Consider the following 15118-nt stretch of genomic DNA (forward strand, 5'->3'; position numbering starts at 1 on the left):
CTGAAGAATAAAGAATTTCACTTTTCATTTTTCACCTATATGTAGTTTAAAAGTAATATTTTTGATTCAGCTTATTGGCCCATGAGGAGCAAAGTCGGACTGCTCAAGGAAACTACAGCTGGGTTAACTAAATCCATGTTTTGGAGTTTATGCTCAACTGCAATGAAGAAGGGAATATAAAACCAGCCCCTTGGCAGTTTGAACTTTGTTTGGAACGGTATTATTTGGATCTGCCATCAAGTCTTAACTTTTAAAAATACCTGGGTTTCAGGCTTCTGTACCACAGCAGTAACAACCTACCCTACCCCTTGAAGTTAAACTCTCAACCACATAATCAGGGAGGGAAACTTGCAGAACAGTAAGTATATAGGCAATGATTTCAGAGCAGCAAGGAAAGGAGCAATTTTATGAGAGAAGAGTGTAGAGTGAACATTACATTATTTTTATCCACATTGCTGATAACTTGGAGAGGGGTTTATTTGCTTATAAAGATAACCCACAAGCTAAACTACAGTAATTAAACCCATTTTAAGATAAATCCATTTGTTGCCCTTGGTTTTGGAAAACTGGCAATAATTAAAACATTGGGGAATAACTTAATAACCAGAGGTTATTATTATAATAGTAACATACCTTTTATCATAGCAACATAGTAATAATTATATATTATTGTATATTATTATATATAATGTTTAATAATTGTTATATATAATGTGTATATAATGTAGTAGCATCGTGTTTTACATGTAAGTATATCCACTTGGGGAGAATATCCAAGCACCAGTACAAGGGACTATTAAACAGGTATGTCAATAGAAATAAATAGGTACTTGTGTATTTTACTAACACAAAGGGGACAGTAAATGTATTTTTTAAATGCAGTGGAAGCACTGAGACTGCAGTTGAGATTATGCTGAGCTACATGTGGCTTGCCATGGAGAAGGGAGGTCCCACTGGTCCCCTAGTCCCTGTTGCAGTTCTGCTTCCTCTCCCCGACCCTCATGCCAGCACTAGGGTGCCTGGGGCTGCAGGATGAAACTGCAGCTGATGTAGATGAAAAGTAACTATTTTTGCATTCCTTCTTTTTCATGGGTTAGATTTCCACCATGAACAGACCACCACTTCAGACAGAAGTGACCTTTGTGAATTGAAACTGAGGGGTAAGACAAAACTACCCCTTCTGGTAGCACTTAGATGAAATTGGTTGACACATGAATATCAATCAGTGAACCACTTTAATTATTAAACCAGGAATCTTGAAAGTTTTTGTAGAAACTTACATATAGTCATGGTCATAGTGATATGCTGCAGCTGAAGGAGATTGAAGCTAATGCATCTCTAAATTTTACACTCTGATGAGCTACTGTAGTTCATAGTGAGGCTGAATGAACATGACACTGATGTGCATAATATACTTTATCACCTATTTTCTCTTCATAATCTATAATCATAATTCCTTCTCAATGACAAATCAGTTTCTCAAATATTTTTACTTGTAAATTTTGAACATAGAAAATGTTGAGAAGTTTTGGTTCTTTCCCTCTGTCCCTATTCAGTAAATATAATACTCATTTACTCTGAGACATCAGCAGTACAGTGTCTCATGCATACTGTGAATACAGTCTGTGTCCACAGTTTTACACCCGTCTCTATCGTGTCTCCTTTTTCCAGTAAGAGATATAACAAGAGGAACTTTCTTAAATGTTCTTGAATTCACTTCTCACTGATATTTCAAAATCATCTTGTTGGTTTCTGTAGAAGTTCTGTCCTTCCTACAGACTGCACTGAAGAACTAGCAATAGCTCTGAAGGACTTTCCTGTGGTTCAACACCACCTTAGTGTCACACAGTTTATACACTGAAATCTGTACTGCCTTTGATGGACAAAAGCATACTGAAGAGATCATTCAAAAGAGCTCTGCTACACTGTAAGATCTTAAGGGATGATGTACTGTTGTTGGAAACACTCCAAGGATACTTGGAAGTACCAGAGGGAAAAATATTGCACATATTACTTGAAATCAATTAATATCATAGGCTTGTAAATATCTGTACTATGTGCATCTCAACACCTGCCTGGCTGAGGTAACACAAGAGCCAGGAGCTGGTATCACACCCAGTATTCTGTGGGACAGAGGCAGAGGAATAGTTTACACCAGAAAAGTGATATCTTGTGTACTCCAAGGAGCCTGTAGTTGTCTTGAGCCATATACCCCCTACAACAACAGCTCAGAAGACAAACTGGAGTCAGTAGCTGGGACTCTGCACATGAGTACCACTGACCAACTTTTGTAAGCAGCTGGACACTCACAGACCTACCCTGCCTCTCCTCTCCCATCCCCAAGAGACTGTTCTTTGCATAAGCTTTTTTGATTGGAGAGGGATGAGTCTTCATCTTCCATCCTACAAGAACATTATATTCTCCTAACTCTCCTTTCTACAATTCAGACCCCTTATTTCTTATCCCACGCTCAAGGAACATGCAGCAAATTTACTTTTATCTACTCTATTGATGCCATCTTATAAGAAAAAATCTACTGTCACCATTTCTATCCTTCTATGTCGCTTTCTTCACGCTTGAAAATTCTAGACGAACTGAACACCAGGTAGACATCAGGACTGGAATTTTACTCACAATGTACAGGTCTAATGATTGTAATGTCTGGAATTCAAAATGACAACAGAAAATTAGCAATCCCTTTTAGCGCAGATGTAGTAAAACTAAACAAAAATATTCCCTTGCTTCTCCAAGCCTAACCTTAAGATTTCAGTATTAATAATGAATGGTAAGAATGTGTTGATGGTTTTCAAAAATCTTTGGACATCATAAAGCATAAAAGAAAATGCCCAGTAGGTAGATTATGGTGACTCTTAACCCTAGCAGTAAACAACAATTAGTAGATGCTGGAATATGCTGCATAGCAAGTTGTACCAACACGTCATAATAGCAGTGGGGAAAAAGTATTCCTAAAATAATAAACACCCCACTATGGACACCTCAGCTACACAAGGACTTCATGGTCTGTATTTATTATATAATTCTGAATTGAGAGCTACTATTACAGCTCCTATGGATTTTATTTTTATCGCAGCATATCTTGAAATAAAATGAAAACAGCAGTTGGTGAAAGTTACACTGGCAATACTGTTTCTGCTGACAGAGGTTGTTTCAACCAAGGGCATATAAAAAGAAAGTAATTATGACAGAAAAAGCAGTTTGTTTCTACAGATTCATCCACAGTAAGGCACAGCAGTGCTTTTTGACTAAATCTCTTCCAGGGTAAATGCAGCCAACTTCCTCCCAGGAATTCCTCACATAATGGCCTTATGATTTATAACTCTTTCTCAGTCTTGTCAGTCTGTGTCCAGCTTGGCAGCACATTGTATTAGTCAGACTTTCTGGACTTCTTTGTGGTCTCTAAATAATACACCTATAGAGCAGCTTTTTACATCTCTACTTCCTATTGCTCTTTTATTTTCCATGGGAAATAAAAATTTAATAGGTTTCTCCAAAAGAAATCAAAACAAATACTATGAAAGTGACAATTTCTCTCAAAGCTGACGGACTATTCAAGTATTAATTTGAAAACTAGATTTTTGGAAGCAGTTGTCAGTGTCCTGGACAGCTTCTGCGTATTTACCAGCTTTTCAAACTTTGCTAACTCTTGTTGCAGTTGTATGAACACATCACCCATGACCTCCATGACTCCTGGGACAAATTGTGCTTTGAATCACATTACTGTATTTCCCTTTTTTTGTTTAATCTTGAGAGTGTCTCAAATTAGCAAAGACACGAAAAGAGGCACTTTTTTGCACAGGAAATTTTCTCACGGCTTAGTTGCTGATGAATAAGACACTGTAGCAATACAAACATCTCAGCTTGCCTATGTGTAATTTCTCTCAATACAAAAAAAAAATGTTCTAATTCTCCAAAAAACACTACCAGCCACCTGAAAAAACTCGGAAGCCCTGTAGTTCATGCAGAAGTACAAGAGCTTTGTACACAGGAAAATGTTACATACAAACAGGGTTTGCTATTGTAATAATGAATGGTAAAAACTGCTATAGGAATAATGAATAAAATAATGAATCTTATTATGTGGGTGACAATGGTATTTTGATTATTATTTTGCTCACACCAAGTTTTCAATGGGTTGATGTTATTACATCAGGAGAGGTATTTTTAATTTTCAATAAAGTATCTGACATTTGCTCTTATTTAGAGTTACTCTGGTTCAAATTCTAGAGAAATTCTCTCTAGAAAATTTGTTTGCATTGTGAAGACATGACTTACTTGTTCTTCCAGGTGACACAATAAAGAATGAAGTAAGAAACTTTCATTTTACAATTCGGAGAATATTTATAGATAAATACTGAGCAAATTTAAACAGAAAATTTAAAATTATGCTGATTTTCCAAGATTTCCTTAAGTAGTTCTTCTAATTATAGGGGCAAAATAAGGAAAAAATATAAACTGTTCACTTGAAAATGGGACATGTTTTTTCCTTATGTTATTTGCGATGGAATATATGACAAAGTTCTAGAAAGGAGCAGCTGGTTTAATATTGTCACATAGTGCAGGTTACAAGTAAACCCTAAGCTTTCTTCTAAATTTGAACTTGATCTACAATGCCAGTGAAAGTATAAATCTCTAGTCTTTACCATGGGTATGGCTTTTCATTAATTCATCTTGGATCTGTGATGCACTTGGCTCACCAAGTGAATCAGAAACACCTACAAGGTAACATTTCCTCCAAGTTAGCTAAAGATGTACTTGGGCTTTTTCTCAGTCTTGGTCTGTCTTTGTTTATACTGTATCTTGGTTTGCACTGGCTGTAGAAGGTGAAATGATCAGATATCATGTCTGCTGGGGTGAAGTTTCTCCTTCATAAATGTTTAAATATGAACCATAAAAATTGGATTTTTTTCAGTGTGGTGTCTTGTGGACATTTTTAATCTGATACTGGGTTTCCTAAACTTAAATTACCCATTTTATGGGAAATCTGCCTTGGATTTTCCCTTGTGAAAAATACCTGAGAGAATCAAAAAGTCTAAGTGGTATCTTCATGTCCATCTGCTGGATTATTTTTATTTATTCAAGAAATGGATATAGTAATTGTGGCATAAGTAGCTAAATTAGAATATCTACAAAATTTGCTTGGCATGTTGTAGTCGCTGTCCAGCAGAAATTGTATTAAAAAAACTGTAGAAAAATTCAATAGGAAAAAAACCTTGGAAAATATTATAACCCAGACAATAACTTTATACAAGCAAAGAGAGAGAAAAAAGCAACAGTTACTAAATATTTCATTTGATATCACTGACTCGAATCCTTTTGTTAGCTGATAAAGTGGTTCGATAAAAGGAAAGTGTAGAATTAAGGTTACTTGTGGACCAGATATATTCAACAAGTCAATTTGCTTCTATATACAATGAAGAGGAAGGCACTTAAGTACATATCATAAGTGCATATGAAAAATGTTTTGACACACAATGAAACTGTAACAGTGTAAACCAGCTAATGACAATTACAGCTGCAGATAAGATTGAAGATTAGCCATGGGAAATTACCACATCAGAGCAAACAAAAAAAGAAGGAATAAAGCAATTTTACAAGTGCATCAATCTGCCTATGTGCAATTCCACTTAGCTAGAACTACTTTCCAGCATACACACTTTTCCATCCGTCCACATGTATCAGCATTAGATGGTGGTCCATTTTTTTAGGGTTAGTTTTGTGTCTCATTCAATGGGCCTGTGTTAGTTCATGGGGAGTGAATATGGATTGTTAGAAGCTGGAGTCTCCCCATAGATTACCAATTCAGCTTCTCTACTGGATAAAGTAAAAATGTCAGGATACGAGGTAAATTCCTGATGCAGTAACAGAGACAGTATCTCATTTAAAGTTACTTTATTATTATTAATTCAGAGCCTCTTAAAAGTGAAAGACTTTCTGATTCTTTGTTAAATTCCAGCTGATAATTACTATCTGCAGAATGGATAACAGAATGAAAATCTCTAAAACAAAAAGTCTCATGATCTTAGTGGCTCTCAGGAAGGAAGTTCCTGATACACACAATGCCAAACCACAGTGAGTGACTATATATATATATATATATATGACAACATATAACTGCCCTCCAGAACTGACATCTAATGCTAGCTTCCTGATTCCTTCCATTCTGCAGTTGCCTAAACTTGATGGTGTAAATCATAGGCAAAGCGTGAGGATTACATGAATAAATATTCATCAGTTATTCCCTTAAAACTTGTTTTGTCTACACAAGCCATGTCACAGCAATTTATCCAACATTAACTAAGGTCTTAACGGATTGTTAAACTGCAGTACACCTTCGGCTGGACACTTTTATTCGAAATTTAGTTAGCCTTTGGTCAGTTTGATATGATCCATTCTTATCTGGTTTACTGTAGCAAAACAAACATGGATTGTTAAACACCAGGAACAAAAAGAATTATTTAATGGAAGCAGTGGTTAATGCTAGTATATGAGCAAATGGGTATGAAATTGAGTTTAGAAGCTACAAGATAAAACTCACAGCAACCATACTCTGAGGCAATTTTTAGTACAGTAATATGAGCAAAATAAATAACTATTTTAGAAAAATTCAGTCAGTTTATGAAACAGTCTGTATGGCATTCTTGCAATTACAAGGATTTAGTGACCCTGAAAATGCCTTTCAGGAAATTTCCCACAATAATATATACATACAACTCTACCTCTCTCAAGATTTCAAAATGTACATAATTTACATAGAATAGATCTTGCAGAATAAAATATTAAAACAAATGCCCAGTCTTTAAAACTGAGCATGTAGGCTCAGATTCACTAACGCTTTCATGCTGTGGTGTTTATTCTCCTTTGTTTCAATTTTTTTATTTGTAAGCTAAAAGCAGTAATACTTTCTTGTCTCACAAGGAGCAGTGAAGGAAAATTCATGACTTTATAAAATGCTCACTCCAGTGATAAAAAAAATCTCCTTATGAGGAAATCAATAAACCAGTACAGATTTAGACAGTGTATGGTAAATAAAGGCTGTGGCCACACACAAGCTAGAGCAGATTAACTGCTGTTTTTTCACTGTGTATCTGTCTTCCAGGGGTCCTGCCAGGAAACACATCAGAGGATCTCGTAAGAAATTACCTTAGTGATGAGCACAACAGACTGCTTTAATTTGCACTGGCAGCATTGCTTAGGATGCTAAACACATATTTACCAGCCAATGATTTGGTAAACAATAATTCAATGTAATTTAAAATTCAAGGAGGTTTTTGTGAAATCTCTGCTCCAGTTAAATTATTTAGATTTACTGCTGAGCTAAGGAAGTAAAACATCGTGAAATTACTGGATAATAATCAATTTCCTTTCTGGATATAAGTTATTATTAATATGCCACCACATCTTCAAATGTATTTGAACTAGAGTGGCTATCATAATATGTCACTATTTACCTGTAAATACACACTGGATCTCTCAAGTACATTCGCTGACCTCATATGAATGCACTAAGCTGATGTGGGAGTATCCACACTGCAGTAATGATAACCATCTATGTCTACAACCCCAAATCCCCACTGGCACTGCTATTTATGTGGATTTGGCACTGGAACCATCACTGGGTATGATTCTCCTCTAGGGAAGAGATTCTCCCAGAGAAGAATCATACCCAGGTTTTCACATTCCATTACCTTGAGGTGTTCTGGGAAATGTTTGATAGCATGCTATGGCAAATGTCCCTCTTCCTTCCAAGTCTTCATTGGAAAGTTTTCAGTCTGCCAATTAGTTTAGTTGGCAGTTCACAAGTTCCTCTCTTTCTTGTGTCCCAAACAGTGCCAGTATGAGCAGCACGAGCTGAATTGTTCATGCATGTACTTGCAGAGTTATTGCAACCATGAACAGATAGACGGTTTGAAATACACAAAGAGCTCTGCGACTGTTTTGGAGTCATCAACAGCTCTTGTGTTGTTGGACTTAAGTCCATATAAGTCCATATAAGAGAAATTCCTGAAACTTCAGGAAAGTGTGGAGGGGTGCAGAGTACACATGGTCACTTAGAGGGTTGGACCACAGTAATACTTGCTGGATTTAGTTATGAAACGTTTTCACAAAGATAGGAAAGAATAATCCATGTTCTTGTCAGAAATAACAGCTACTGAAGAAAAATGTACTTATAATATCAAAATTATTTTAGTACTTACAAAGCAATACTTAAAGGGCATTCACATCTCAACAATGACCAAAGTCTTGAGGAGCCTCTTATTTAAAAACATATTTGTCTTCATATAATCACCAAAAGATAACAGAATTGTCATTATTCCTGTTTTCACTAATGGTGGTTTCCAACAGAGAGGGCACTAAGTGGTTTAGGGCACTCAATGGCACTAAGATTAGAGTGGATTGAATTCACTTAGCTCTTCTGTGTGACTCCATAGCTGGCTGTTGTTTTGGACTGAATTTTTCTAGTTAGTGTGTGGGCACTTACTGTTTACAGGAGCAAAAGGTAGGACTAACAGGTAAAGATCACATTCTTTTGTTGGCACTGCCCTGGATGACCTGAATTTCGAAGATTTCCTTTTTCATGCGTCGATTCAGGAGATGATATAAAAGACACCAGCAGATTTCTCTGGGGAAACAAAAAAGGATAGTGGAAGTTGTTCAGTGTTATCACCTCTGCACTGAAGAGCTGTCAGTGAGAGTTCTCAATCAAGCATTATCTCTGGTGACTGTGATCTTTGTTGTTACTCTTCCATAGGATACCTGGGAGAAGACAGTTTAATTACCCTTCAGACATGCTTAATGGCTGCTTTGCTTGCTTGGGATCAAAACCATTCATACTACTGGACAATTGTACAGAAGAATAAAAGTAAAAATGTGTATGTAATGGCCAAGTCAGGAGTCAGCAATGCCTTCCACTCACCTGATCAGCCTTACCTCTCCAAATAGCTCACATGCTCTGCTTCAACACAATTAAAATGCACTGAGTGCTGCACGAAGGTAGCTGTGATCTTTCTGGCAGCCAGTGTAGCTCATTTACTGTTTGGTCAGGTATTTTTGTGTGCACTGATGTAGAGGCCTAATTGAGGCAATTGTTATTGCTGCACAAACAAGGGAAACAAAATAATGCCTTTCATAGTTGTAGGCTTACAGAATGGACTGTCATGCATGAAAAAGCATAAATGGGAAATGTAAGACCCTGGATACGAGTTATTTGCAGCTGCCATGGGATTACAGTAGCTGTGGTTGGTGATAAGCTGTGTGATACTTTCTTAATTGTGAAACATTTCTGCCAATGTGAATATTCCAATAAATCAATGTTAACCAATTAAATCACTTTAAAGTAACTGGGTTTTGGCAAAGCCTATCACCTTCTGTCTTGCAGCAGCTTGCTCTGCCCTCCCCAGAGTTGACTCCTCTTTCCTACAGCACCTGAGCCAGCAAAGGTGGTAGATTCTGCCTGCAAAGAAACAGAACTCCACATCTTTTACTGCTAAGAAGAATCTATGTAATTTCAAGGCAGTAGTTACAGACTTCCTTAATGCAGAATTTTTATTCCATCTGACATGCCAATATGTATTGAAATTTCTACTAGCCACATGGGTGTTCCAAAGAACAGACCATCAGCAGCTGTTCACTGAACATAACCAAAATGTTTTCAGTGTGTGGTCAGGGGTGCAGAGCATGCTAGAGTACAGGAAACAGGGGAAAACAACACCAGGCACATCCATGGGAAGGAGAGCAGAACCAAGTACCACTGCTCAGCACAGCCCTCCCAGCTCTGTTATGAATTCATTGACACTGGACAAGTACTGGTAACCCCAGTCTATTTCAATGGGGACCAAGAGATCTGCAAATAACAATTCCTGGTGGATTTTTTTTCTCCTCTCTATTTCAGCAGAAGATAGTCTTTGTGATATATGTCCTAAAGTTAATTCGTGTTGATAGATAAAATTTAATATCATCTAAATAAATGTAAGGTTTTATTTTAATCCAACAAACTCTGAGTTAACTCAGAGTTAAGCAACTCAGAAGAGAGTGCAGGAATTCCTCTCGCTTGAAAGGACAAGGGAGGGGGAAGCATGAGACATAACATGATTAAGAATTACCAGGAGGGAGACACAAACATGCATTAACTACCAGGAGAGAGACACAAACATGCTTTGGCTACAGGTCGTCAAAAAGGAATGTAACATCTGCTCTGAAGTTACTTCATGTTAATAGAATATAAATTGTAATACTGAATGTATGATTATAAGTCCTGTATAAAGTAGCATGTTAGAAGTTAGGTTTTGTTTTAGCATTTTGTGGGTTAATTTGGGAAGACGGGGGATTCAACAAAATACAAAATATCCCTAGCCTGAAAAGGTGTGGGAGGGACACAGAAAGAGCTTGTTTGAATTACCAGAGAGGGGGCCTAGAAACTATCGCTGCCGGGAATCCCTGAAAGGATACAAAAGACAACGGAAAAAAGAAGATACAAGTCCGGAGACCAAGATAATCACTTCAGATGGATATCTCTACTCGTCTCCGCCGAAATTAACATATACACGACACACCCGGGCTCGGCCATCAACGGCATTGTTTCACCCTACCGGTCTATTCAGACCTCCGATACCAGGACTTGAATAATTAATGAAGACGCCTCGGAGAGGATAACGTCAGAATTTCGGACTTCACTCCGCGATCTTGTGTATAAAAAGGGGTGGCCGGAGACCAGAAATTGTGAACTTGGGGGGGATACCAGGCTGACAGAGCTTGTTATCCGTGTTCACCCGGCATCGATCCCGGGCTCGGTGCTGTCCTTTTAAATTGTGGCTTTCCGAGACTGATATTTTGTCTCACAATAAAATTCTAAATTTTGATACTTTGAATTTGGTCGATTTTATTTATAACAATTCTGGTGACCCCGACGTGATTGGAGTGATACCGGGACCCCCGAGGGACCCCCGTCTCTGACCAGGAGGCGCCCTGCTGAATTCAGCGGCCTGGCAGAACTGGGGTATCCGGGAGGAACCGATCAACCACACGACGAACAAAACGGCAAAAGCCACATTTAAAAGGGAGATAGGCGAGGTCAGAGCTCTCGGGGAACTCGGGGAGGTTTTTCTTTGGAAGCAGAACCTCCGGAGCCGCGGCGAAGAAATCTACTCATAAAAATCTACGTGCACGAAGAATCCACGCAGGAAAAGGATCGTAAGTATTGCGTGGTTGAGTGGGGAGTGACCGAGCGTGTGAGTGAGACGTGATTTTATCACGAAGCGAGTGGGACCCCAAAATCGCAGTTCCATAGTCCCGCGAGGGGCGTGGTCGGTTGCGGGGGAAGCGAAAGTTTCGGGGGTAAAACGCACCTCACACGTTAAGCCCTGAAAACTCGGGGAGTTTTCGGAAAGGGGGGTCGGTCACAGGAAGGCTGAAAGGGAAGGTTACGTCCTTACAAGAGTTCCGGGGACTGGTAAACCTTTCAGCCTTGGACCAGGGACGGTCCGGGGAGGAAGTAAGGAGAAGAGAGCTCGCACACACCAGAGAAAACCCGGGGGGGGAGCGATCACCCACAAAGGGCAAGTATCTGGTAAACCCACACCATGGGACAGACAAAAAGCAAAGCTAGCAAAAGGAATCTTAGGAAAACAAAGCGGGGAACCGGTAAAGGAATCCCTGAAATCCCAGTTGAGAGCCCGCTGGGATGGATGTTAGAACATTGGGAAGAATGCCCCATAAGGGAAAGAAAATCCAAGAAACGGATGGTGCATTATTGCATAGAAGTATGGGGTGGGGTAGAAATACGGGATCACGTAATTTGGCCCGTGTTTGGAACATTTGAAGAATGGATATGTAAGGCACTGGTACGTTATGTCGGAGAAAAGGGAACTGCGGAAGAACGGGAATATGCTGGGGTCTGGGGTAGAATTGATGCAAAATTACTACCCATAAGGATAAAGGACCCTGCCGATGTTTCCAGGGATAAGTGGGAGCCTTTAGACAACTTACCTCCACCTTACATAGTACCCTCACCCCCTCCCCTCCCTGAGCAAAACAATCCACAGAACCCGGGGAGATTGGGACCCCCTCTGGGACGAAGGGTCCCTATATCCCCGTCTCTCCCCTCTGCCCCTCCGTTGGAGTCACAGACAGTGGCTCCGGTCCCACCGGTCGGGCTCCCTCCCCCGCTAGAACCTGTACAAGCCACTCAGCCACTGGGAAGGGGGACACAAAGTACAAACACCCCTGCACCAACCCGGGATGACCTGTTGCCTGATCTAGATCTGGCAGCTTTCTTTAATTCTCCTGAAAACACACAGCAGGGTTGGGCAGAAGCAAAACACTCACCTCCCGCTAGGAGGACTAGGAGACAGCTAAAGAAGATGAATGAGACGGAGAGTGAAGGGGAGAGTGAAAGAGCAAATCTTTTCCCCTTAAGGGAAATTCCCACTGCTCCAGGAATTATCGGGTACGTAAACGTCCCGATTAATACCAGTGATGTGAGAGCCTTTAAGAAGGAGATGGGAAAACTTATGGATGACCCTTTAGGGGTCTCCGAAAGGCTAGACGAATTCTTGGGAACTAGCATCTATTCGTATGAAGATCTCACAGCTATTCTCAGATCCTTGTTCAATACGGAGGAAAGGGAAATGATCAGACAAGCGGGGATACGGGAATGGGAACGGAGGAATCCTCAGAGCACTCCTGGAGATCAGAAATGGCCAAGCCAAGATCCCCGATGGAATGCTCAAACTGAAGAGGGTAGGAGAAGTATGATTGATATGAGAAACATCATCATACAGGGAATTAGAGAGGCCGTGCCCCGGGGACAAAATCTGAGCAAGGTCTTTGGGGAATGTCAAGGGAAAGATGAGACTCCCACAGAATGGTTGGAAAGGTTAAGAAAAAGCCTCCAGATATACTCTGGAACAGACCCTGATTCTCCCGTGGGGGAGGTACTCTTAAAAACCCAGTTTGTAGCAAAATCATGGGAGGACATCAGGAAAAAGCTGGAAAAGATTGAGGGGTGGCAGGAGAAGGGATTGCAGGAATTACTGCAGGAAGCCCAGAAGGTCTACATGAGAAGGGATGAGGAAAAACAGAAAATACAGGCTAGGGTGTTAGTAGCTGCAGTAAGGGAAGCCCAGAAACAGGAACGCCCACAAGCTTCGGAGAAACCCTTAAGGAAAGCACCTCCGAGGGGAGCCATACGCTCGCAAAAGGGGACTTCAGGAAAATGGATGGAAGGAATGGAATGTTTCTATTGTAAAAAGAAGGGACATATGAAAAAAGATTGTCCAAAGAAGATAAGAGATGAGAAGATGTTTCGGGAGGACTAAGGAAGTCAGGGGCTCTATCTTTTGGGGTCCATAACATCAGGAGAGCCCTTGATAACATCAAAAATAGGACCCCAGGGGAACAAAAATGGATTTTTTGGTAGATTCAGGGGCTGAGAAAAGTACATTCAAACAGTTGCCCCCGGGATGCCGAGTAAGTAAAGATTCTATGGTAGTTATAGGAGCTAAAGGGGAGCCATTCAAGGTACCCATAGTTAAGAACGTGGAAATAGAATCAGAGAATAAAATTTGTTTGGGAGATATGTTGCTAGTAGAAGAGGCTGATTACAACCTGCTGGGTAGGGATTTGATGGTTGCACTGGGGATCAACCTCATCATAAGGAATTCACAGATTACAGTTAGCATATATAAACTAACCTGTGAAGATGAGGACAAAATTAATCCCAAGGTATGGCACACAGGGAAGGAAGCCGGGAAATTGGCTATGGAACCTATATCAATTGAGATTGAAAAGCCTGAGGATCCCATAAGGATCAGGCAGTACCCAATCCCTTTAGAAGGGAGGCGGGGGCTGAAACCTATAATAGAGGATTTGATCAAAAAGGGCATATTGGAGCCGTGTATGTCCAGACACAATACCCCAATACTGGCTGTTAAAAAGGGAGATGGGAATTATAGGTTAGTGCAAGATTTAAGAGCCATAAATGAAAGAACAAGAACTCGGTTCCCTGTGGTGGCTAACCCCTACACCCTTCTGAATAGGATCTCCCCGAAGGATACTTGGTACAGTGTTATAGACCTAAAGGATGCATTTTGGACCTGCCCTTTAGCTGAAGGCAGCAGGGATTTTTTTGCATTCCAATGGGAGGATCCAGACACTAACCGGAAACAACAGTTAAGGTGGGCCTCACTTCCCCAAGGATTCATGGACTCCCCAAATTTATTTGGACAAGCATTAGAAAAGTTGCTAAGTCAGTTCTCCCCTAGGAAAGGGACCAAGATCTTACAATATGTAGATGATCTATTGGTGGCTGGTGAAACAGAGGAAGGTGTAAGAGAATGCACTATTGATTTGTTAAACTTTTTAGGGGAAAAGGGATTAAAGGTAGCAAAACAAAAGTTACAGTTCACGGAATCTGGGGTGAAATACTTAGGGCATTGGTTAGTAAAAGGGAAAAAGAAATTGGACCCTGCAAGGGTAGCTGGAATCATAGAACTGCCCCCCCCTAAAACCAAAAGACAAGTACGTCAGCTATTGGGGCTGCTAGGTTATTGTAGACAGTGGATAGAAGGATATAGTGAAAAAGCTAAATTTTTGTATGAAAAATTAACTGCAGAAAAGATAAAATGGACAGAACAGGATGATAAGGAATTAGAGCAATTAAAGGGTGCTTTGGTGACTGCCCCAGTATTAAACCTCCCTGATATAAATAAGAAGTTCCAATTATTTGTAAATGTAGGAAACCACACAGCACATGGGGTGTTGACACAAGAATGGGCTGGGGATAGGAAGCCTGTAGGTTACCTTTCCAAACTATTGGACCCTGTAAGCAGGGGGTGGCCTACATGTTTACAGGCAATAGTAGCAGTTGCCTTATTGGTAGAAGAAGCCAAAAAGATTACTTTTGGGGCTCCCATCACAGTTTATACTCCACATAACGTAAGAACAATTTTACAACAAAAAGCTGAGAAATGGCTCACGGATGCCAGACTGTTGAAGTATGAGGCCATTCTCCTTCATGCTCCAGAATTAGAATTAAGGACAACACAGGCAAGTAATCCTGCTGGGTTCCTGTTTGGGGAAGCTTCATCTGAGCCTATACACA

The sequence above is a fragment of the Hirundo rustica genome, chromosome 5 (genome assembly GCF_015227805.2).
Source record: "Hirundo rustica isolate bHirRus1 chromosome 5, bHirRus1.pri.v3, whole genome shotgun sequence".
In the NCBI taxonomy this organism is placed as follows: domain Eukaryota; kingdom Metazoa; phylum Chordata; class Aves; order Passeriformes; family Hirundinidae; genus Hirundo; species Hirundo rustica.